Genomic DNA, 25,031 nt, shown 5'->3' with positions numbered 1-25,031 from the left:
GTGCTCTGGCCTATCAGACGGTCCTGCCCTTGGCTGCCGCCCTCCCTCCTGTCAGCTACGTGGAAGAGGAGGCTGGGTCCAACCTTCACCATGAGGCCGGGACTGCCAGGTCCTCTATGGGAGCTTTCTGCTTCCAAAAGCCTATCAAAACATATTAGCAGGCCAGCTTCTGCCTACAGCCCAAGAATTTGTTTCCTTCAAAAGAGAATTTGTAAACTCCACCTTGATCTGAGGGGACCACAGGAAGATCTGAAGCTGGACGAATCAGCACTTCCAGGTCCAAGGTTGTGCAGGCATTTCTGAGGAATATTTCTCAAGTTACTTGACCTTGCGCCAATCAAGTATCTGGGATTGGCATTAGCCAGCCTAGGCCAGGAGGCAGGGGTGCAGGCTAAAGACCATGGATTGCCGCAGGAAGATCTGCATTTATCCTGGCCAGCTCCAGGGGCCAGGCCCACTAGCTGCCCTCTCTGGATGCCCTAGTATTTGTTTCAGTTGTCAGGAAGCACCAGTGGGCACCCAGAAGCCTGGGGAGACCCTATGGCCCAGAACTGCCTATCAGTGTCTCCCACCCCGACAGAAGGAGGTGCTTGGCGAATCTCTGTGGGGGGCGTGGGGGTCTGTGTGAGGCACGTGCGGGGGCAGGAAGGGGACGCGGCAGAGCAGTCACTGCGGACTTCAGACCCACAGCTGAGGCAGGACGTCGCCTTCCATGGGGGGTTCTCCGGGGCTCGGTCCTCGCCTCCTCCTTGCCTCGCCCAGGTCCTGGCCTTGCTCCTGGGGTCTCCAGCCTGCCATAGGCAGAGAGAGATACACGGAGGAGGAGCAGACCCCCTAGAGTCAGAAAGCCCCCCAGACACCCAGGCTTGTGTGCTCAGCTCAGACAAGGGTCAGGACTGTGTTCAGCCTGCGTTATCTGGGTTCCTGGCATTTGTGTAAGAGAGGGCCTGGTGGACAGCACTGCCTGCGCCTTTCAGGGAAGACCTTGGCTTCAGAGTCAGAAACCTATGGCTGGGTTTGCCCCTGTGGAGGGTATGAGACTGGGTGCCTTTAATGAGTTGGATGGGTCAGGGTCAGTGGTGAGAAGCCCCCGAGTGCTCAAGGCCCATCTATCTCAGTTGTACCCTCTGTGATACCCGGTGAGGCCCAGTGTGCACACAGATATTGGTTCAGACACATATGCTTCCTCATCAGAGTCCCTGGTAATTCAGTTATGGAGTGGCCTGTCATAACTGCAAGATCAGAGGGAAGACAGCACTCAGCCCCTCCTAATACAGACCTTTGGGTGTTGCCCTTGCAGATGAAAATGAATTGATGATTTCTGGAAAAGGATTTAATAATGCAAAGAAGAAGGACGAAGTTATTTGTAGATTTAAGTTCGGAGACACGCGGTTGTTTGGTAAGTAACCCCCTTGGCGCCGCCAAGTGACACGCTTCCCACACCACAGTGCATTCCCTGAGCCGGCTAGGCCGTCGAAGCCCTTGCTCACCACTCACTGTGGACACTGTGAGGACAGAGACAGCATGGACAATGGAAGGAAGGACCTGGCTGGGAAGCCTGGCCACTGCTCCCTTCATCTCAGGCCAGGAAGCGATCAGTCCCCAGCACATCAAGAGCGTCTTTGGTTGGGGAGTGCACCTCTCAAAGCTGGGTTGGGGGTGTTGGGGCTTGGCCCGGGGCTTGTACCCCAGAGGCAGGCTGGACGTGGCACTTGGTCACTCCTTTTCCTGTATGTGACTGTGCCAGAGTGAGTGTCTGCAGGAAGCCCAGCAGGTGGGGCCCAGCAGTGCGGCTATAGGAGGACACAGTGCAGAGTAGGGCTTCCCTCTGAGGTCCGGCATCCAGCTCTGCGTCATGGCCAGAGACCCTCTGGGAGGGTGTGCGTGGGGCAGGCTGTGCGGGGCAGGAGGACCCGCGGGATGAAGGCAGGACACACTGTACAGACGGGGACACTCCTGCAACCAGCCTGGGTCCAGGCTGTCTCCCAGCGTGATAAGGTCCCCCCTTGTCCCATCCTACTCTCTGCAGAGAGAACAACCACAAAGAGTTCAGCTTTTATATGTAAAGACCTACCTCAGTATACTTTACAAGGATATTTTTACATTAATGGGATCATGCAGTACATAGTACTTTGCAGCCATCTACATAGTATTCCAGTGCATGGATGGAACAATTTATTTCATGGGCCTCCCTTGATCAATATTCAGATTGTTCCTAATAGGTCGATACTAGATGTCATACTGTAGGACCGTCCTGATGCTTACCTCTGTGAGCTTTGGAAAGGAATTCACTGGGGTCAAGACCAGAAGTAGACCTGCTGCCATAAGGGGACACCCAGGTCACAGTTGGTCAGTGTCCAGTTTCTCTCAAAGTGACAGTCCCAAGCAGCATGTGGCGCTCCCAGACCTGCCCGCCCCAAGTCAGGTCATGTCCACCTGTGCATCTGTGTCAGTCTCAGGCAGGCTAGATGCCCTTTTCATGCCCAGCTCCACCAGCCTTCTCAGGGAGATGCCTGCCTTCCCAGCTCCTCCCTCTGGAGCCCGCGGCTGTCCTGGTATACAACTTTTCTTCCAGAGAGAAAGCTCTCTGTAACAGAAAGGATCCATCACCCTTGCGGGACTGTTCGCCTGTCTGCTGCCTGAGAGCCGGTGGGCAGTGGACTGTACGTGGGACATGCAGCCCTGCAAGCCTATTATAGACCTTCCTGTGACTTCCTTTTCTTCGTGTGGTTGATACTGTTGGAGGAATTGGGGTGCAGGGGGAGGGGGTTGGGAAGCAAAAGGAGCAGCTTTCTGGACAAAGCAAAAATCCTTGACCTGGAAGTCTCTTTTGCTGAAATATTGAAACCATCACCCTGCCTTCCACTTTGGAGACTTGCCAGAGTTCAGAAGCCCCCCTTTGGGAGCGGCACTGCCTGGGGCACAGGGGGCTCTGTTGCAGGGGTGAAGCAGCACCCAAGAGGGGCTGAAGGCAGCAGGAGACACAAGGAGGAAGGAGGGTGTCCAGGCCGAGGGCAGCGTGCGCTGCTCCTGAGGATGCGGCACGGGCTGTGCTCTGGCCTATCAGACGGTCCTGCCCTTGGCTGCCGCCCTCCCTCCTGTCAGCTACGTGGAAGAGGAGGCTGGGTCCAACCTTCACCATGAGGCCGGGACTGCCAGGTCCTCTATGGGAGCTTTCTGCTTCCAAAAGCCTATCAAAACATATTAGCAGGCCAGCTTCTGCCTACAGCCCAAGAATTTGTTTCCTTCAAAAGAGAATTTGTAAACTCCACCTTGATCTGAGGGGACCACAGGAAGATCTGAAGCTGGACGAATCAGCACTTCCAGGTCCAAGGTTGTGCAGGCATTTCTGAGGAATATTTCTCAAGTTACTTGACCTTGCGCCAATCAAGTATCTGGGATTGGCATTAGCCAGCCTAGGCCAGGAGGCAGGGGTGCAGGCTAAAGACCATGGATTGCCGCAGGAAGATCTGCATTTATCCTGGCCAGCTCCAGGGGCCAGGCCCACTAGCTGCCCTCTCTGGATGCCCTAGTATTTGTTTCAGTTGTCAGGAAGCACCAGTGGGCACCCAGAAGCCTGGGGAGACCCTATGGCCCAGAACTGCCTATCAGTGTCTCCCACCCCGGCAGAAGGAGGTGCTTGGCGAATCTCTGTGGGGGGCGTGGGGGTCTGTGTGAGGCACGTGCAGGGGCAGGAAGGGGGCGCGGCAGAGCAGTCACTGCGGACTTCAGACCCACAGCTGAGGCAGGACGTCGCCTTCCATGGGGGGTTCTCCGGGGCTCGGTCCTCGCCTCCTCCTTGCCTCGCCCAGGTCCTGGCCTTGCTCCTGGGGTCTCCAGCCTGCCATAGGCAGAGAGAGATACACGGAGGAGGAGCAGACCCCCTAGAGTCAGAAAGCCCCCCAGACACCCAGGCTTGTGTGCTCAGCTCAGACAAGGGTCAGGACTGTGTTCAGCCTGCGTTATCTGGGTTCCTGGCATTTGTGTAAGAGAGGGCCTGGTGGACAGCACTGCCTGCGCCTTTCAGGGAAGACCTTGGCTTCAGAGTCAGAAACCTATGGCTGGGTTTGCCCCTGTGGAGGGTATGAGACTGGGTGCCTTTAATGAGTTGGATGGGTCAGGGTCAGTGGTGAGAAGCCCCCGAGTGCTCAAGGCCCATCTATCTCAGTTGTACCCTCTGTGATACCCGGTGAGGCCCAGTGTGCACACAGATATTGGTTCAGACACATATGCTTCCTCATCAGAGTCCCTGGTAATTCAGTTATGGAGTGGCCTGTCATAACTGCAAGATCAGAGGGAAGACAGCACTCAGCCCCTCCTAATACAGACCTTTGGGTGTTGCCCTTGCAGATGAAAATGAATTGATGATTTCTGGAAAAGGATTTAATAATGCAAAGAAGAAGGACGAAGTTATTTGTAGATTTAAGTTCGGAGACACGCGGTTGTTTGGTAAGTAACCCCCTTGGCGCCGCCAAGTGACACGCTTCCCACACCACAGTGCATTCCCTGAGCCGGCTAGGCCGTCGAAGCCCTTGCTCACCACTCACTGTGGACACTGTGAGGACAGAGACAGCATGGACAATGGAAGGAAGGACCTGGCTGGGAAGCCTGGCCACTGCTCCCTTCATCTCAGGCCAGGAAGCGATCAGTCCCCAGCACATCAAGAGCGTCTTTGGTTGGGGAGTGCACCTCTCAAAGCTGGGTTGGGGGTGTTGGGGCTTGGCCCGGGGCTTGTACCCCAGAGGCAGGCTGGACGTGGCACTTGGTCACTCCTTTTCCTGTATGTGACTGTGCCAGAGTGAGTGTCTGCAGGAAGCCCAGCAGGTGGGGCCCAGCAGTGCGGCTATAGGAGGACACAGTGCAGAGTAGGGCTTCCCTCTGAGGTCCGGCATCCAGCTCTGCGTCATGGCCAGAGACCCTCTGGGAGGGTGTGCGTGGGGCAGGCTGTGCGGGGCAGGAGGACCCGCGGGATGAAGGCAGGACACACTGCACAGACGGGGACACTCCTGCAACCAGCCTGGGTCCAGGCTGTCCCCCAGCGTGATAAGGTCCCCCCTTGTCCCATCCTACTCTCTGCAGAGAGAACAACCACAAAGAGTTCAGCTTTTATATGTAAAGACCTACCTCAGTATACTTTACAAGGATATTTTTACATTAATGGGATCATGCAGTACATAGTACTTTGCAGCCATCTACATAGTATTCCAGTGCATGGATGGAACAATTTATTTCATGGGCCTCCCTTGATCAATATTCAGATTGTTCCTAATAGGTCGATACTAGATGTCATACTGTAGGACCGTCCTGATGCTTACCTCTGTGAGCTTTGGAAAGGAATTCACTGGGGTCAAGACCAGAAGTAGACCTGCTGCCATAAGGGGACACCCAGGTCACAGTTGGTCAGTGTCCAGTTTCTCTCAAAGTGACAGTCCCAAGCAGCATGTGGTGCTCCCAGACCTGCCCGCCCCAAGTCAGGTCATGTCCACCTGTGCATCTGTGTCAGTCTCAGGCAGGCTAGATGCCCTTTTCATGCCCAGCTCCACCAGCCTTCTCAGGGAGATGCCTGCCTTCCCAGCTCCTCCCTCTGGAGCCCGCGGCTGTCCTGGTATACAACTTTTCTTCCAGAGAGAAAGCTCTCTGTAACAGAAAGGATCCATCACCCTTGCGGGACTGTTCGCCTGTCTGCTGCCTGAGAGCCGGTGGGCAGTGGACTGTACGTGGGACATGCAGCCCTGCAAGCCTATTATAGACCTTCCTGTGACTTCCTTTTCTTCGTGTGGTTGATACTGTTGGAGGAATTGGGGTGCAGGGGGAGGGGTTTGGGAAGCAAAAGGAGCAGCTTTCTGGACAAAGCAAAAATCCTTGACCTGGAAGTCTCTTTTGCTGAAATATTGAAACCATCACCCTGCCTTCCACTTTGGAGACTTGCCAGAGTTCAGAAGCCCCCCTTTGGGAGCGGCACTGCCTGGGGCACAGGGGGCTCTGTTGCAGGGGTGAAGCAGCACCCAAGAGGGGCTGAAGGCAGCAGCAGACACAAGGAGGAAGGAGGGTGTCCAGGCCGAGGGCAGCGTGCGCTGCTCCTGAGGATGCAGCACGGGCTGTGCTCTGGCCTATCAGACGGTCCTGCCCTTGGCTGCCGCCCTCCCTCCTGTCAGCTACGTGGAAGAGGAGGCTGGGTCCAACCTTCACCATGAGGCCGGGACTGCCAGGTCCTCTATGGGAGCTTTCTGCTTCCAAAAGCCTATCAAAACATATTAGCAGGCCAGCTTCTGCCTACAGCCCAAGAATTTGTTTCCTTCAAAAGAGAATTTGTAAACTCCACCTTGATCTGAGGGGACCACAGGAAGATCTGAAGCTGGACGAATCAGCACTTCCAGGTCCAAGGTTGTGCAGGCATTTCTGAGGAATATTTCTCAAGTTACTTGACCTTGTGCCAATCAAGTATCTGGGATTGGCATTAGCCAGCCTAGGCCAGGAGGCAGGGGTGCAGGCTAAAGACCATGGATTGCCGCAGGAAGATCTGCATTTATCCTGGCCAGCTCCAGGGTCCAGGCCCACTAGCTGCCCTCTCTGGATGCCCTAGTATTTGTTTCAGTTGTCAGGAAGCACCAGTGGGCACCCAGAAGCCTGGGGAGACCCTATGGCCCAGAACTGCCTATCAGTGTCTCCCACCCCGACAAAAGGAGGTGCTTGGCGAATCTCTGTGGGGGGCGTGGGGGTCTGTGTGAGGCACGTGCGGGGGCAGGAAGGGGGCGCGGCAGAGCAGTCACTGCGGACTTCAGACCCACAGCTGAGGCAGGACGTCGCCTTCCATGGGGGGTTCTCCGGGGCTCGGTCCTCGCCTCCTCCTTGCCTCGCCCAGGTCCTGGCCTTGCTCCTGGGGTCTCCAGCCTGCCATAGGCAGAGAGAGATACACGGAGGAGGAGCAGACCCCCTAGAGTCAGAAAGCCCCCCAGACACCCAGGCTTGTGTGCTCAGCTCAGACAAGGGTCAGGACTGTGTTCAGCCTGCGTTATCTGGGTTCCTGGCATTTGTGTAAGAGAGGGCCTGGTGGACAGCACTGCCTGCGCCTTTCAGGGAAGACCTTGGCTTCAGAGTCAGAAACCTATGGCTGGGTTTGCCCCTGTGGAGGGTATGAGACTGGGTGCCTTTAATGAGTTGGATGGGTCAGGGTCAGTGGTGAGAAGCCCCCGAGTGCTCAAGGCCCATCTATCTCAGTTGTACCCTCTGTGATACCCGGTGAGGCCCAGTGTGCACACAGATATTGGTTCAGACACATATGCTTCCTCATCAGAGTCCCTGGTAATTCAGTTATGGAGTGGCCTGTCATAACTGCAAGATCAGAGGGAAGACAGTACTCAGCCCCTCCTAATACAGACCTTTGGGTGTTGCCCTTGCAGATGAAAATGAATTGATGATTTCTGGAAAAGGATTTAATAATGCAAAGAAGAAGGATGAAGTTATTTGTAGATTTAAGTTCGGAGACACGCGGTTGTTTGGTAAGTAACCCCCTTGGCGCCGCCAAGTGACACGCTTCCCACACCACAGTGCATTCCCTGAGCCGGCTAGGCCGTCGAAGCCCTTGCTCACCACTCACTGTGGACACTGTGAGGACAGAGACAGCATGGACAATGGAAGGAAGGACCTGGCTGGGAAGCCTGGCCACTGCTCCCTTCATCTCAGGCCAGGAAGCGATCAGTCCCCAGCACATCAAGAGCGCCTTTGGTTGGGGAGTGCACCTCTCAAAGCTGGGTTGGGGGTGTTGGGGCTTGGCCCGGGGCTTGGACCCCAGAGGCAGGCTGGAGGCGGCACCTGGTCACTCCTTTTCCTGTATGTGACTGGGCCAGAGTGAGTGTCTGCAGGAAGCCCAGCAGGTGGGGCCCAGCAGTGCGGCTATAGGAGGACACAGTGCAGAGTAGGGCTTCCCTCTGAGGTCCGGCATCCAGCTCTGCGTCATGGCCAGAGACCCTCTGGGAGGGTGTGCGTGGGGCAGGCTGTGCGGGGCAGGAGGACCCGCGGGATGAAGGCAGGACACACTGCACAGACGGGGACACTCCTGCAACCAGCCTGGGTCCAGGCTGTCCCCCAGCGTGATAAGGTCCCCCCTTGTCCCATCCTACTCTCTGCAGAGAGAACAACCACAAAGAGTTCAGCTTTTATATGTAAAGACCTACCTCAGTATACTTTACAAGGATATTTTTACATTAATGGGATCATGCAGTACATAGTACTTTGCAGCCATCTACATAGTATTCCAGTGCATGGATGGAACAATTTATTTCATGGGCCTCCCTTGATCAATATTCAGATTGTTCCTAATAGGTCGATACTAGATGTCATACTGTAGGACCGTCCTGATGCTTACCTCTGTGAGCTTTGGAAAGGAATTCACTGGGGTCAAGACCAGAAGTAGACCTGCTGCCATAAGGGGACACCCAGGTCACAGTTGGTCAGTGTCCAGTTTCTCTCAAAGTGACAGTCCCAAGCAGCATGTGGTGCTCCCAGACCTGCCCGCCCCAAGTCAGGTCATGTCCACCTGTGCATCTGTGTCAGTCTCAGGCAGGCTAGATGCCCTTTTCATGCCCAGCTCCACCAGCCTTCTCAGGGAGATGCCTGCCTTCCCAGCTCCTCCCTCTGGAGCCCGCGGCTGTCCTGGTATACAACTTTTCTTCCAGAGAGAAAGCTCTCTGTAACAGAAAGGATCCATCACCCTTGCGGGACTGTTCGCCTGTCTGCTGCCTGAGAGCCGGTGGGCAGTGGACTGTACGTGGGACATGCAGCCCTGCAAGCCTATTATAGACCTTCCTGTGACTTCCTTTTCTTCCTGTGGTTGATACTGTTGGAGGAATTGGGGTGCAGGGGGAGGGGTTTGGGAAGCAAAAGGAGCAGCTTTCTGGACAAAGCAAAAATCCTTGACCTGGAAGTCTCTTTTGCTGAAATATTGAAACCATCACCCTGCCTTCCACTTTGGAGACTTGCCAGAGTTCAGAAGCCCCCCTTTGGGAGCGGCACTGCCTGGGGCACAGGGGGCTCTGTTGCAGGGGTGAAGCAGCACCCAAGAGGGGCTGAAGGCAGCAGCAGACACAAGGAGGAAGGAGGGTGTCCAGGCCGAGGGCAGCGTGCGCTGCTCCTGAGGATGCGGCACGGGCTGTGCTCTGGCCTATCAGACGGTCCTGCCCTTGGCTGCCGCCCTCCCTCCTGTCAGCTACGTGGAAGAGGAGGCTGGGTCCAACCTTCACCATGAGGCCGGGACTGCCAGGTCCTCTATGGGAGCTTTCTGCTTCCAAAAGCCTATCAAAACATATTAGCAGGCCAGCTTCTGCCTACAGCCCAAGAATTTGTTTCCTTCAAAAGAGAATTTGTAAACTCCACCTTGATCTGAGGGGACCACAGGAAGATCTGAAGCTGGACGAATCAGCACTTCCAGGTCCAAGGTTGTGCAGGCATTTCTGAGGAATATTTCTCAAGTTACTTGACCTTGCGCCAATCAAGTATCTGGGATTGGCATTAGCCAGCCTAGGCCAGGAGGCAGGGGTGCAGGCTAAAGACCATGGATTGCCGCAGGAAGATCTGCATTTATCCTGGCCAGCTCCAGGGGCCAGGCCCACTAGCTGCCCTCTCTGGATGCCCTAGTATTTGTTTCAGTTGTCAGGAAGCACCAGTGGGCACCCAGAAGCCTGGGGAGACCCTATGGCCCAGAACTGCCTATCAGTGTCTCCCACCCCGACAGAAGGAGGTGCTTGGCGAATCTCTGTGGGGGGCGTGGGGGTCTGTGTGAGGCACGTGCAGGGGCAGGAAGGGGGCGCGGCAGAGCAGTCACTGCGGACTTCAGACCCACAGCTGAGGCAGGACGTCGCCTTCCATGGGGGGTTCTCCGGGGCTCGGTCCTCGCCTCCTCCTTGCCTCGCCCAGGTCCTGGCCTTGCTCCTGGGGTCTCCAGCCTGCCATAGGCAGAGAGAGATACACGGAGGAGGAGCAGACCCCCTAGAGTCAGAAAGCCCCCCAGACACCCAGGCTTGTGTGCTCAGCTCAGACAAGGGTCAGGACTGTGTTCAGCCTGCGTTATCTGGGTTCCTGGCATTTGTGTAAGAGAGGGCCTGGTGGACAGCACTGCCTGCGCCTTTCAGGGAAGACCTTGGCTTCAGAGTCAGAAACCTATGGCTGGGTTTGCCCCTGTGGAGGGTATGAGACTGGGTGCCTTTAATGAGTTGGATGGGTCAGGGTCAGTGGTGAGAAGCCCCCGAGTGCTCAAGGCCCATCTATCTCAGTTGTACCCTCTGTGATACCCGGTGAGGCCCAGTGTGCACACAGATATTGGTTCAGACACATATGCTTCCTCATCAGAGTCCCTGGTAATTCAGTTATGGAGTGGCCTGTCATAACTGCAAGATCAGAGGGAAGACAGCACTCAGCCCCTCCTAATACAGACCTTTGGGTGTTGCCCTTGCAGATGAAAATGAATTGATGATTTCTGGAAAAGGATTTAATAATGCAAAGAAGAAGGATGAAGTTATTTGTAGATTTAAGTTCGGAGACACGCGGTTGTTTGGTAAGTAACCCCCTTGGCGCCGCCAAGTGACACGCTTCCCACACCACAGTGCATTCCCTGAGCCGGCTAGGCCGTCGAAGCCCTTGCTCACCACTCACTGTGGACACTGTGAGGACAGAGACAGCATGGACAATGGAAGGAAGGACCTGGCTGGGAAGCCTGGCCACTGCTCCCTTCATCTCAGGCCAGGAAGCGATCAGTCCCCAGCACATCAAGAGCGTCTTTGGTTGGGGAGTGCACCTCTCAAAGCTGGGTTGGGGGTGTTGGGGCTTGGCCCGGGGCTTGTACCCCAGAGGCAGGCTGGACGTGGCACTTGGTCACTCCTTTTCCTGTATGTGACTGTGCCAGAGTGAGTGTCTGCAGGAAGCCCAGCAGGTGGGGCCCAGCAGTGCGGCTATAGGAGGACACAGTGCAGAGTAGGGCTTCCCTCTGAGGTCCGGCATCCAGCTCTGCGTCATGGCCAGAGACCCTCTGGGAGGGTGTGCGTGGGGCAGGCTGTGCGGGGCAGGAGGACCCGCGGGATGAAGGCAGGACACACTGCACAGACGGGGACACTCCTGCAACCAGCCTGGGTCCAGGCTGTCCCCCAGCGTGATAAGGTCCCCCCTTGTCCCATCCTACTCTCTGCAGAGAGAACAACCACAAAGAGTTCAGCTTTTATATGTAAAGACCTACCTCAGTATACTTTACAAGGATATTTTTACATTAATGGGATCATGCAGTACATAGTACTTTGCAGCCATCTACATAGTATTCCAGTGCATGGATGGAACAATTTATTTCATGGGCCTCCCTTGATCAATATTCAGATTGTTCCTAATAGGTCGATACTAGATGTCATACTGTAGGACCGTCCTGATGCTTACCTCTGTGAGCTTTGGAAAGGAATTCACTGGGGTCAAGACCAGAAGTAGACCTGCTGCCATAAGGGGACACCCAGGTCACAGTTGGTCAGTGTCCAGTTTCTCTCAAAGTGACAGTCCCAAGCAGCATGTGGTGCTCCCAGACCTGCCCGCCCCAAGTCAGGTCATGTCCACCTGTGCATCTGTGTCAGTCTCAGGCAGGCTAGATGCCCTTTTCATGCCCAGCTCCACCAGCCTTCTCAGGGAGATGCCTGCCTTCCCAGCTCCTCCCTCTGGAGCCCGCGGCTGTCCTGGTATACAACTTTTCTTCCAGAGAGAAAGCTCTCTGTAACAGAAAGGATCCATCACCCTTGCGGGACTGTTCGCCTGTCTGCTGCCTGAGAGCCGGTGGGCAGTGGACTGTACGTGGGACATGCAGCCCTGCAAGCCTATTATAGACCTTCCTGTGACTTCCTTTTCTTCGTGTGGTTGATACTGTTGGAGGAATTGGGGTGCAGGGGGAGGGGTTTGGGAAGCAAAAGGAGCAGCTTTCTGGACAAAGCAAAAATCCTTGACCTGGAAGTCTCTTTTGCTGAAATATTGAAACCATCACCCTGCCTTCCACTTTGGAGACTTGCCAGAGTTCAGAAGCCCCCCTTTGGGAGCGGCACTGCCTGGGGCACAGGGGGCTCTGTTGCAGGGGTGAAGCAGCACCCAAGAGGGGCTGAAGGCAGCAGCAGACACAAGGAGGAAGGAGGGTGTCCAGGCCGAGGGCAGCGTGCGCTGCTCCTGAGGATGCGGCACGGGCTGTGCTCTGGCCTATCAGACGGTCCTGCCCTTGGCTGCCGCCCTCCCTCCTGTCAGCTACGTGGAAGAGGAGGCTGGGTCCAACCTTCACCATGAGGCCGGGACTGCCAGGTCCTCTATGGGAGCTTTCTGCTTCCAAAAGCCTATCAAAACATATTAGCAGGCCAGCTTCTGCCTACAGCCCAAGAATTTGTTTCCTTCAAAAGAGAATTTGTAAACTCCACCTTGATCTGAGGGGACCACAGGAAGATCTGAAGCTGGACGAATCAGCACTTCCAGGTCCAAGGTTGTGCAGGCATTTCTGAGGAATATTTCTCAAGTTACTTGACCTTGCGCCAATCAAGTATCTGGGATTGGCATTAGCCAGCCTAGGCCAGGAGGCAGGGGTGCAGGCTAAAGACCATGGATTGCCGCAGGAAGATCTGCATTTATCCTGGCCAGCTCCAGGGGCCAGGCCCACTAGCTGCCCTCTCTGGATGCCCTAGTATTTGTTTCAGTTGTCAGGAAGCACCAGTGGGCACCCAGAAGCCTGGGGAGACCCTATGGCCCAGAACTGCCTATCAGTGTCTCCCACCCCGGCAGAAGGAGGTGCTTGGCGAATCTCTGTGGGGGGCGTGGGGGTCTGTGTGAGGCACGTGCGGGGGCAGGAAGGGGGTGCGGCAGAGCAGTCACTGCGGACTTCAGACCCACAGCTGAGGCAGGACGTCGCCTTCCATGGGGGGTTCTCCGGGGCTCGGTCCTCGCCTCCTCCTTGCCTCGTCCAGGTCCTGGCCTTGCTCCTGGGGTCTCCAGCCTGCCATAGGCAGAGAGAGATACACGGAGGAGGAGCAGACCCCCTAGAGTCAGAAAGCCCCCCAGACACCCAGGCTTGTGTGCTCAGCTCAGACAAGGGTCAGGACTGTGTTCAGCCTGCGTTATCTGGGTTCCTGGCATTTGTGTAAGAGAGGGCCTGGTGGACAGCACTGCCTGCGCCTTTCAGGGAAGACCTTGGCTTCAGAGTCAGAAACCTATGGCTGGGTTTGCCCCTGTGGAGGGTATGAGACTGGGTGCCTTTAATGAGTTGGATGGGTCAGGGTCAGTGGTGAGAAGCCCCCGAGTGCTCAAGGCCCATCTATCTCAGTTGTACCCTCTGTGATACCCGGTGAGGCCCAGTGTGCACACAGATATTGGTTCAGACACATATGCTTCCTCATCAGAGTCCCTGGTAATTCAGTTATGGAGTGGCCTGTCATAACTGCAAGATCAGAGGGAAGACAGCACTCAGCCCCTCCTAATACAGACCTTTGGGTGTTGCCCTTGCAGATGAAAATGAATTGATGATTTCTGGAAAAGGATTTAATAATGCAAAGAAGAAGGATGAAGTTATTTGTAGATTTAAGTTCGGAGACACGCGGTTGTTTGGTAAGTAACCCCCTTGGCGCCGCCAAGTGACACGCTTCCCACACCACAGTGCATTCCCTGAGCCGGCTAGGCCGTCGAAGCCCTTGCTCACCACTCACTGTGGACACTGTGAGGACAGAGACAGCATGGACAATGGAAGGAAGGACCTGGCTGGGAAGCCTGGCCACTGCTCCCTTCATCTCAGGCCAGGAAGCGATCAGTCCCCAGCACATCAAGAGCGTCTTTGGTTGGGGAGTGCACCTCTCAAAGCTGGGTTGGGGGTGTTGGGGCTTGGCCCGGGGCTTGTACCCCAGAGGCAGGCTGGACGTGGCACTTGGTCACTCCTTTTCCTGTATGTGACTGTGCCAGAGTGAGTGTCTGCAGGAAGCCCAGCAGGTGGGGCCCAGCAGTGTGGCTATAGGAGGACACAGTGCAGAGTAGGGCTTCCCTCTGAGGTCCGGCATCCAGCTCTGCGTCATGGCCAGAGACCCTCTGGGAGGGTGTGCGTGGGGCAGGCTGTGCGGGGCAGGAGGACCCGCGGGATGAAGGCAGGACACACTGCACAGACGGGGACACTCCTGCAACCAGCCTGGGTCCAGGCTGTCCCCCAGCGTGATAAGGTCCCCCCTTGTCCCATCCTACTCTCTGCAGAGAGAACAACCACAAAGAGTTCAGCTTTTATATGTAAAGACCTACCTCAGTATACTTTACAAGGATATTTTTACATTAATGGGATCATGCAGTACATAGTACTTTGCAGCCATCTACATAGTATTCCAGTGCATGGATGGAACAATTTATTTCATGGGCCTCCCTTGATCAATATTCAGATTGTTCCTAATAGGTCGATACTAGATGTCATACTGTAGGACCGTCCTGATGCTTACCTCTGTGAGCTTTGGAAAGGAATTCACTGGGGTCAAGACCAGAAGTAGACCTGCTGCCATAAGGGGACACCCAGGTCACAGTTGGTCAGTGTCCAGTTTCTCTCAAAGTGACAGTCCCAAGCAGCATGTGGCGCTCCCAGACCTGCCCGCCCCAAGTCAGGTCATGTCCACCTGTGCATCTGTGTCAGTCTCAGGCAGGCTAGATGCCCTTTTCATGCCCAGCTCCACCAGCCTTCTCAGGGAGATGCCTGCCTTCCCAGCTCCTCCCTCTGGAGCCCGCGGCTGTCCTGGTATACAACTTTTCTTCCAGAGAGAAAGCTCTCTGTAACAGAAAGGATCCATCACCCTTGCGGGACTGTTCGCCTGTCTGCTGCCTGAGAGCCGGTGGGCAGTGGACTGTACGTGGGACATGCAGCCCTGCAAGCCTATTATAGACCTTCCTGTGACTTCCTTTTCTTCGTGTGGTTGATACTGTTGGAGGAATTGGGGTGCAGGGGGAGGGGGTTGGGAAGCAAAAGGAGCAGCTTTCTGGACAAAGCAAAAATCCTTGACCTGGAAGTCTCTTTTGCTGAAATATTGAAACCATCACCCTGCCTTCCACTTTGGAGACTTGCCAGAGTTCAGAAGCCCCCCTTTGGGAGCGGCACTGCCTGGGGCACAGGGGGCTCTGTTGCAGGGGTGAAGCAGCACCCAAGAGGGGCTGAAGGCAGCAGGAGACACAAGGAGGAAGGAGGGTGTCCAGGCCGAGGGCAGCGTGCGCTGCTCCTGAGGATGCGGCACGGGCTGTGCTCTGGCCTATCAGACGGTCCTGCCCTTGGCTGCCGCCCTCCCTCCTGTCAGCTACGTGGAAGAGGAGGCTGGGTCCAACCTTCACCATGAGGCCGGGACTGCCAGGTCCTCTATGGGAGCTTTCTGCTTCCAAAAGCCTATCAAAACATATTAGCAGGCCAGCTTCTGCCTACAGCCCAAGAATTTGTTTCCTTCAAAAGAGAATTTGTAAACTCCACCTTGATCTGAGGGGACCACAGGAAGATCTGAAGCTGGACGAATCAGCACTTCCAGGTCCAAGGTTGTGCAGGCATTTCTGAGGAATATTTCTCAAGTTACTTGACCTTGCGCCAATCAAGTATCTGGGATTGGCATTAGCCAGCCTAGGCCAGGAGGCAGGGGTGCAGGCTAAAGACCATGGATTGCCGCAGGAAGATCTGCATTTATCCTGGCCAGCTCCAGGGGCCAGGCCCACTAGCTGCCCTCTCTGGATGCCCTAGTATTTGTTTCAGTTGTCAGGAAGCACCAGTGGGCACCCAGAAGCCTGGGGAGACCCTATGGCCCAGAACTGCCTATCAGTGTCTCCCACCCCGACAGAAGGAGGTGCTTGGCGAATCTCTGTGGGGGGCGTGGGGGTCTGTGTGAGGCACGTGCAGGGGCAGGAAGGGGGCGCGGCAGAGCAGTCACTGCGGACTTCAGACCCACAGCTGAGGCAGGACGTCGCCTTCCATGGGGGGTTCTCCGGGGCTCGGTCCTCGCCTCCTCCTTGCCTCGCCCAGGTCCTGGCCTTGGTCCTGGGGTCTCCAGGCTGCCATAGGCAGAGAGAGATACACGGAGGAGGAGCAGACCCCCTAGAGTCAGAAAGCCCCCCAGACACCCAGGCTTGTGTGCTCAGCTCAGACAAGGGTCAGGACTGTGTTCAGCCTGCGTTATCTGGGTTCCTGGCATTTGTGTAAGAGAGGGCCTGGTGGACAGCACTGCCTGCGCCTTTCAGGGAAGACCTTGGCTTCAGAGTCAGAAACCTATGGCTGGGTTTGCCCCTGTGGAGGGTATGAGACTGGGTGCCTTTAATGAGTTGGATGGGTCAGGGTCAGTGGTGAGAAGCCCCCGAGTGCTCAAGGCCCATCTATCTCAGTTGTACCCTCTGTGATACCCGGTGAGGCCCAGTGTGCACACAGATATTGGTTCAGACACATATGCTTCCTCATCAGAGTCCCTGGTAATTCAGTTATGGAGTGGCCTGTCATAACTGCAAGATCAGAGGGAAGACAGCACTCAGCCCCTCCTAATACAGACCTTTGGGTGTTGCCCTTGCAGATGAAAATGAATTGATGATTTCTGGAAAAGGATTTAATAATGCAAAGAAGAAGGACGAAGTTATTTGTAGATTTAAGTTCGGAGACACGCGGTTGTTTGGTAAGTAACCCCCTTGGCGCCGCCAAATGACACGCTTCCCACACCACAGTGCATTCCCTGAGCCGGCTAGGCCGTCGAAGCCCTTGCTCACCACTCACTGTGGACACTGTGAGGACAGAGACAGCATGGACAATGGAAGGAAGGACCTGGCTGGGAAGCCTGGCCACTGCTCCCTTCATCTCAGGCCAGGAAGCGATCAGTCCCCAGCACATCAAGAGCGCCTTTGGTTGGGGAGTGCACCTCTCAAAGCTGGGTTGGGGGTGTTGGGGCTTGGCCCGGGGCTTGTACCCCAGAGGCAGGCTGGACGTGGCACTTGGTCACTCCTTTTCCTGTATGTGACTGTGCCAGAGTGAGTGTCTGCAGGAAGCCCAGCAGGTGGGGCCCAGCAGTGCGGCTATAGGAGGACACAGTGCAGAGTAGGGCTTCCCTCTGAGGTCCGGCATCCAGCTCTGCGTCATGGCCAGAGACCCTCTGGGAGGGTGTGCGTGGGGCAGGCTGTGCGGGGCAGGAGGACCCGCGGGATGAAGGCAGGACACACTGCACAGACGGGGACACTCCTGCAACCAGCCTGGGTCCAGGCTGTCCCCCAGCGTGATAAGGTCCCCCCTTGTCCCATCCTACTCTCTGCAGAGAGAACAACCACAAAGAGTTCAGCTTTTATATGTAAAGACCTACCTCAGTATACTTTACAAGGATATTTTTACATTAATGGGATCATGCAGTACATAGTACTTTGCAGCCATCTACATAGTATTCCAGTGCATGGATGGAACAATTTATTTCATGGGCCTCCCTTGATCAATATTCAGATTGTTCCTAATAGGTCGATACTAGATGTCATACTGTAGGACCGTCCTGATGCTTACCTCTGTGAGCTTTGGAAAGGAATTCACTGGGGTCAAGACCAGAAGTAGACCTGCTGCCATAAGGGGACACCCAGGTCACAGTTGGTCAGTGTCCAGTTTCTCTCAAAGTGACAGTCCCAAGCAGCATGTGGCGCTCCCAGACCTGCCCGCCCCAAGTCAGGTCATGTCCACCTGTGCATCTGTGTCAGTCTCAGGCAGGCTAGATGCCCTTTTCATGCCCAGCTCCACCAGCCTTCTCAGGGAGATGCCTGCCTTCCCAGCTCCTCCCTCTGGAGCCCGCGGCTGTCCTGGTATACAACTTTTCTTCCAGAGAGAAAGCTCTCTGTAACAGAAAGGATCCATCACCCTTGCGGGACTGTTCGCCTGTCTGCTGCCTGAGAGCCGGTGGGCAGTGGACTGTACGTGGGACATGCAGCCCTGCAAGCCTATTATAGACCTTCCTGTGACTTCCTTTTCTTCGTGTGGTTGATACTGTTGGAGGAATTGGGGTGCAGGGGGAGGGGGTTGGGAAGCAAAAGGAGCAGCTTTCTGGACAAAGCAAAAATCCTTGACCTGGAAGTCTCTTTTGCTGAAATATTGAAACCATCACCCTGCCTTCCACTTTGGAGACTTGCCAGAGTTCAGAAGCCCCCCTTTGGGAGCGGCACTGCCTGGGGCACAGGGGGCTCTGTTGCAGGGGTGAAGCAGCACCCAAGAGGGGCTGAAGGCAGCAGGAGACACAAGGAGGAAGGAGGGTGTCCAGGCCGAGGGCAGCGTGCGCTGCTCCTGAGGATGCGGCACGGGCTGTGCTCTGGCCTATCAGACGGTCCTGCCCTTGGCTGCCGCCCTCCCTCCTGTCAGCTACGTGGAAGAGGAGGCTGGGTCCAACCTTCACCATGAGGCCGGGACTGCCAGGTCCTCTATGGGAGCTTTCTGCTTCCAAAAGCCTATCAAAACATATTAGCAGGCCAGCTTCTGCCTACAGCCCAAGAATTTGTTTCCTTCAAAAGAGAATTTGTAAACTCCACCTTGATCTGAGGGGACCACAGGAAGATCTGAAGCTGGACGAATCAGCACTTCCAGGTCCAAGGTTGTGCAGGCATTTCTGAGGAATATTTCTCAAGTTACTTGACCTTGCGCCAATCAAGTATCTGGGATTGGCATTAGCCAGCCTAGGCCAGGAGGCAGGGGTGCAGGCTAAAGACCATGGATTGCCGCAGGAAGATCTGCATTTATCCTGGCCAGCTCCAGGGGCCAGGCCCACTAGCTGCCCTCTCTGGATGCCCTAGTATTTGTTTCAGTTGTCAGGAAGCACCAGTGGGCACCCAGAAGCCTGGGGAGACCCTATGGCCCAGAACTGCCTATCAGTGTCTCCCACCCCGGCAGAAGGAGGTGCTTGGCGAATCTCTGTGGGGGGCGTGGGGGTCTGTGTGAGGCACGTGCAGGGGCAGGAAGGGGGCGCGGCAGAGCAGTCACTGCGGACTTCAGACCCACAGCTGAGGCAGGACGTCGCCTTCCATGGGGGGTTCTCCGGGGCTCGGTCCTCGCCTCCTCCTTGCCTCGCCCAGGTCCTGGCCTTGCTCCTGGGGTCTCCAGCCTGCCATAGGCAGAGAGAGATACACGGAGGAGGAGCAGACCCCCTAGAGTCAGAAAGCCCCCCAGACACCCAGGCTTGTGTGCTCAGCTCAGACAAGGGTCAGGACTGTGTTCAGCCTGCGTTATCTGGGTTCCTGGCATTTGTGTAAGAGAGGGCCTGGTGGACAGCACTGCCTGCGCCTTTCAGGGAAGACCTTGGCTTCAGAGTCAGAAACCTATGGCTGGGTTTGCCCCTGTGGAGGGTATGAGACTGGGTGCCTTTAATGAGTTGGATGGGTCAGGGTCAGTGGTGAGAAGCCCCCGAGTGCTCAAGGCCCATCTATCTCAGTTGTACCCTCTGTGATACCCGGTGAGGCCCAGTGTGCACACAGATATTGGTTCAGACACATATGCTTCCTCATCAGAGTCCCTGGTAATTCAGTTATGGAGTGGCCTGTCATAACTGCAAGATCAGAGGGAAGACAGCACTCAGCCCCTCCTAATACAGACCTTTGGGTGTTGCCCTTGCAGATGAAAATGAATTGATGATTTCTGGAAAAGGATTTAATAATGCAAAGAAGAAGGACGAAGTTATTTGTAGATTTAAGTTCGGAGACACGCGGTTGTTTGGTAAGTAACCCCCTTGGCGCCGCCAAGTGACACGCTTCCCACACCACAGTGCATTCCCTGAGCCGGCTAGGCCGTCGAAGCCCTTGCTCACCACTCACTGTGGACACTGTGAGGACAGAGACAGCATGGACAATGGAAGGAAGGACCTGGCTGGGAAGCCTGGCCACTGCTCCCTTCATCTCAGGCCAGGAAGCGATCAGTCCCCAGCACATCAAGAGCGTCTTTGGTTGGGGAGTGCACCTCTCAAAGCTGGGTTGGGGGTGTTGGGGCTTGGCCCGGGGCTTGTACCCCAGAGGCAGGCTGGACGTGGCACTTGGTCACTCCTTTTCCTGTATGTGACTGTGCCAGAGTGAGTGTCTGCAGGAAGCCCAGCAGGTGGGGCCCAGCAGTGCGGCTATAGGAGGACACAGTGCAGAGTAGGGCTTCCCTCTGAGGTCCGGCATCCAGCTCTGCGTCATGGCCAGAGACCCTCTGGGAGGGTGTGCGTGGGGCAGGCTGTGCGGGGCAGGAGGACCCGCGGGATGAAGGCAGGACACACTGCACAGACGGGGACACTCCTGCAACCAGCCTGGGTCCAGGCTGTCCCCCAGCGTGATAAGGTCCCCCCTTGTCCCATCCTACTCTCTGCAGAGAGAACAACCACAAAGAGTTCAGCTTTTATATGTAAAGACCTACCTCAGTATACTTTACAAGGATATTTTTACATTAATGGGATCATGCAGTACATAGTACTTTGCAGCCATCTACATAGTATTCCAGTGCATGGATGGAACAATTTATTTCATGGGCCTCCCTTGATCAATATTCAGATTGTTCCTAATAGGTCGATACTAGATGTCATACTGTAGGACCGTCCTGATGCTTACCTCTGTGAGCTTTGGAAAGGAATTCACTGGGGTCAAGACCAGAAGTAGACCTGCTGCCATAAGGGGACACCCAGGTCACAGTTGGTCAGTGTCCAGTTTCTCTCAAAGTGACAGTCCCAAGCAGCATGTGGTGCTCCCAGACCTGCCCGCCCCAAGTCAGGTCATGTCCACCTGTGCATCTGTGTCAGTCTCAGGCAGGCTAGATGCCCTTTTCATGCCCAGCTCCACCAGCCTTCTCAGGGAGATGCCTGCCTTCCCAGCTCCTCCCTCTGGAGCCCGCGGCTGTCCTGGTATACAACTTTTCTTCCAGAGAGAAAGCTCTCTGTAACAGAAAGGATCCATCACCCTTGCGGGACTGTTCGCCTGTCTGCTGCCTGAGAGCCGGTGGGCAGTGGACTGTACGTGGGACATGCAGCCCTGCAAGCCTATTATAGACCTTCCTGTGACTTCCTTTTCTTCGTGTGGTTGATACTGTTGGAGGAATTGGGGTGCAGGGGGAGGGGTTTGGGAAGCAAAAGGAGCAGCTTTCTGGACAAAGCAAAAATCCTTGACCTGGAAGTCTCTTTTGCTGAAATATTGAAACCATCACCCTGCCTTCCACTTTGGAGACTTGCCAGAGTTCAGAAGCCCCCCTTTGGGAGCGGCACTGCCTGGGGCACAGGGGGCTCTGTTGCAGGGGTGAAGCAGCACCCAAGAGGGGCTGAAGGCAGCAGCAGACACAAGGAGGAAGGAGGGTGTCCAGGCCGAGGGCAGCGTGCGCTGCTCCTGAGGATGCGGCACGGGCTGTGCTCTGGCCTATCAGACGGTCCTGCCCTTGGCTGCCGCCCTCCCTCCTGTCAGCTACGTGGAAGAGGAGGCTGGGTCCAACCTTCACCATGAGGCCGGGACTGCCAGGTCCTCTATGGGAGCTTTCTGCTTCCAAAAGCCTATCAAAACATATTAGCAGGCCAGCTTCTGCCTACAGCCCAAGAATTTGTTTCCTTCAAAAGAGAATTTGTAAACTCCACCTTGATCTGAGGGGACCACAGGAAGATCTGAAGCTGGACGAATCAGCACTTCCAGGTCCAAGGTTGTGCAGGCATTTCTGAGGAATATTTCTCAAGTTACTTGACCTTGCGCCAATCAAGTATCTGGGATTGGCATTAGCCAGCCTAGGCCAGGAGGCAGGGGTGCAGGCTAAAGACCATGGATTGCCGCAGGAAGATCTGCATTTATCCTGGCCAGCTCTAGGGGCCAGGCCCACTAGCTGCCCTCTCTGGATGCCCTAGTATTTGTTTCAGTTGTCAGGAAGCACCAGTGGGCACCCAGAAGCCTGGGGAGACCCTATGGCCCAGAACTGCCTATCAGTGTCTCCCACCCCGACAGAAGGAGGTGCTTGGCGAATCTCTGTGGGGGGCGTGGGGGTCTGTGTGAGGCACGTGCGGGGGCAGGAAGGGGGCGCGGCAGAGCAGTCACTGCGGACTTCAGACCCACAGCTGAGGCAGGACGTCGCCTTCCATGGGGGGTTCTCCGGGGCTCGGTCCTCGCCTCCTCCTTGCCTCGTCCAGGTCCTGGCCTTGCTCCTGGGGTCTCCAGCCTGCCATAGGCAGAGAGAGATACACGGAGGAGGAGCAGACCCCCTAGAGTCAGAAAGCCCCCCAGACACCCAGGCTTGTGTGCTCAGCTCAGACAAGGGTCAGGACTGTGTTCAGCCTGCGTTATCTGGGTTCCTGGCATTTGTGTAAGAGAGGGCCTGGTGGACAGCACTGCCTGTGCCTTTCAGGGAAGACCTTGGCTTCAGAGTCAGAAACCTATGGCTGGGTTTGCCCCTGTGGAGGGTATGAGACTGGGTGCCTTTAATGAGTTGGATGGGTCAGGGTCAGTGGTGAGAAGCCCCCGAGTGCTCAAGGCCCATCTATCTCAGTTGTACCCTCTGTGATACCCGGTGAGGCCCAGTGTGCACACAGATATTGGTTCAGACACATATGCTTCCTCATCAGAGTCCCTGGTAATTCAGTTATGGAGTGGCCTGTCATAACTGCAAGATCAGAGGGAAGACAGCACTCAGCCCCTCCTAATACAGACCTTTGGGTGTTGCCCTTGCAGATGAAAATGAATTGATGATTTCTGGAAAAGGATTTAATAATGCAAAGAAGAAGGACGAAGTTATTTGTAGATTTAAGTTCGGAGACACGCGGTTGTTTGGTAAGTAACCCCCTTGGCGCCGCCAAGTGACACGCTTCCCACACCACAGTGCATTCCCTGAGCCGGCTAGGCCGTCGAAGCCCTTGCTCACCACTCACTGTGGACACTGTGAGGACAGAGACAGCATGGACAATGGAAGGAAGGACCTGGCTGGGAAGCCTGGCCACTGCTCCCTTCATCTCAGGCCAGGAAGCGATCAGTCCCCAGCACATCAAGAGCGTCTTTGGTTGGGGAGTGCACCTCTCAAAGCTGGGTTGGGGGTGTTGGGGCTTGGCCCGGGGCTTGTACCCCAGAGGCAGGCTGGACGTGGCACTTGGTCACTCCTTTTCCTGTATGTGACTGTGCCAGAGTGAGTGTCTGCAGGAAGCCCAGCAGGTGGGGCCCAGCAGTGCGGCTATAGGAGGACACAGTGCAGAGTAGGGCTTCCCTCTGAGGTCCGGCATCCAGCTCTGCGTCATGGCCAGAGACCCTCTGGGAGGGTGTGCGTGGGGCAGGCTGTGCGGGGCAGGAGGACCCGCGGGATGAAGGCAGGACACACTGCACAGACGGGGACACTCCTGCAACCAGCCTGGGTCCAGGCTGTCCCCCAGCGTGATAAGGTCCCCCCTTGTCCCATCCTACTCTCTGCAGAGAGAACAACCACAAAGAGTTCAGCTTTTATATGTAAAGACCTACCTCAGTATACTTTACAAGGATATTTTTACATTAATGGGATCATGCAGTACATAGTACTTTGCAGCCATCTACATAGTATTCCAGTGCATGGATGGAACAATTTATTTCATGGGCCTCCCTTGATCAATATTCAGATTGTTCCTAATAGGTCAATACTAGATGTCATACTGTAGGACCGTCCTGATGCTTACCTCTGTGAGCTTTGGAAAGGAATTCACTGGGGTCAAGACCAGAAGTAGACCTGCTGCCATAAGGGGACACCCAGGTCACAGTTGGTCAGTGTCCAGTTTCTCTCAAAGTGACAGTCCCAAGCAGCATGTGGTGCTCCCAGACCTGCCCGCCCCAAGTCAGGTCATGTCCACCTGTGCATCTGTGTCAGTCTCAGGCAGGCTAGATGCCCTTTTCATGCCCAGCTCCACCAGCCTTCTCAGGGAGATGCCTGCCTTCCCAGCTCCTCCCTCTGGAGCCCGCGGCTGTCCTGGTATACAACTTTTCTTCCAGAGAGAAAGCTCTCTGTAACAGAAAGGATCCATCACCCTTGCGGGACTGTTCGCCTGTCTGCTGCCTGAGAGCCGGTGGGCAGTGGACTGTACGTGGGACATGCAGCCCTGCAAGCCTATTATAGACCTTCCTGTGACTTCCTTTTCTTCGTGTGGTTGATACTGTTGGAGGAATTGGGGTGCAGGGGGAGGGGTTTGGGAAGCAAAAGGAGCAGCTTTCTGGACAAAGCAAAAATCCTTGACCTGGAAGTCTCTTTTGCTGAAATATTGAAACCATCACCCTGCCTTCCACTTTGGAGACTTGCCAGAGTTCAGAAGCCCCCCTTTGGGAGCGGCACTGCCTGGGGCACAGGGGGCTCTGTTGCAGGGGTGAAGCAGAACCCAAGAGGGGCTGAAGGCAGCAGCAGACACAAGGAGGAAGGAGGGTGTCCAGGCCGAGGGCAGCGTGCGCTGCTCCTGAGGATGCAGCACGGGCTGTGCTCTGGCCTATCAGACGGTCCTGCCCTTGGCTGCCGCCCTCCCTCCTGTCAGCTACGTGGAAGAGGAGGCTGGGTCCAACCTTCACCATGAGGCCGGGACTGCCAGGTCCTCTATGGGAGCTTTCTGCTTCCAAAAGCCTATCAAAACATATTAGCAGGCCAGCTTCTGCCTACAGCCCAAGAATTTGTTTCCTTCAAAAGAGAATTTGTAAACTCCACCTTGATCTGAGGGGACCACAGGAAGATCTGAAGCTGGACGAATCAGCACTTCCAGGTCCAAGGTTGTGCAGGCATTTCTGAGGAATATTTCTCAAGTTACTTGACCTTGTGCCAATCAAGTATCTGGGATTGGCATTAGCCAGCCTAGGCCAGGAGGCAGGGGTGCAGGCTAAAGACCATGGATTGCCGCAGGAAGATCTGCATTTATCCTGGCCAGCTCCAGGGTCCAGGCCCACTAGCTGCCCTCTCTGGATGCCCTAGTATTTGTTTCAGTTGTCAGGAAGCACCAGTGGGCACCCAGAAGCCTGGGGAGACCCTATGGCCCAGAACTGCCTATCAGTGTCTCCCACCCCGACAAAAGGAGGTGCTTGGCGAATCTCTGTGGGGGGCGTGGGGGTCTGTGTGAGGC

This window comes from Hyperoodon ampullatus (assembly GCF_949752795.1).
Source record: "Hyperoodon ampullatus genome assembly, chromosome: 1".
In the NCBI taxonomy this organism is placed as follows: domain Eukaryota; kingdom Metazoa; phylum Chordata; class Mammalia; order Artiodactyla; family Ziphiidae; genus Hyperoodon; species Hyperoodon ampullatus.
The sequence above is the reverse complement of the archived record's forward strand: the minus strand, read 5'-3'. Positions refer to the sequence as shown.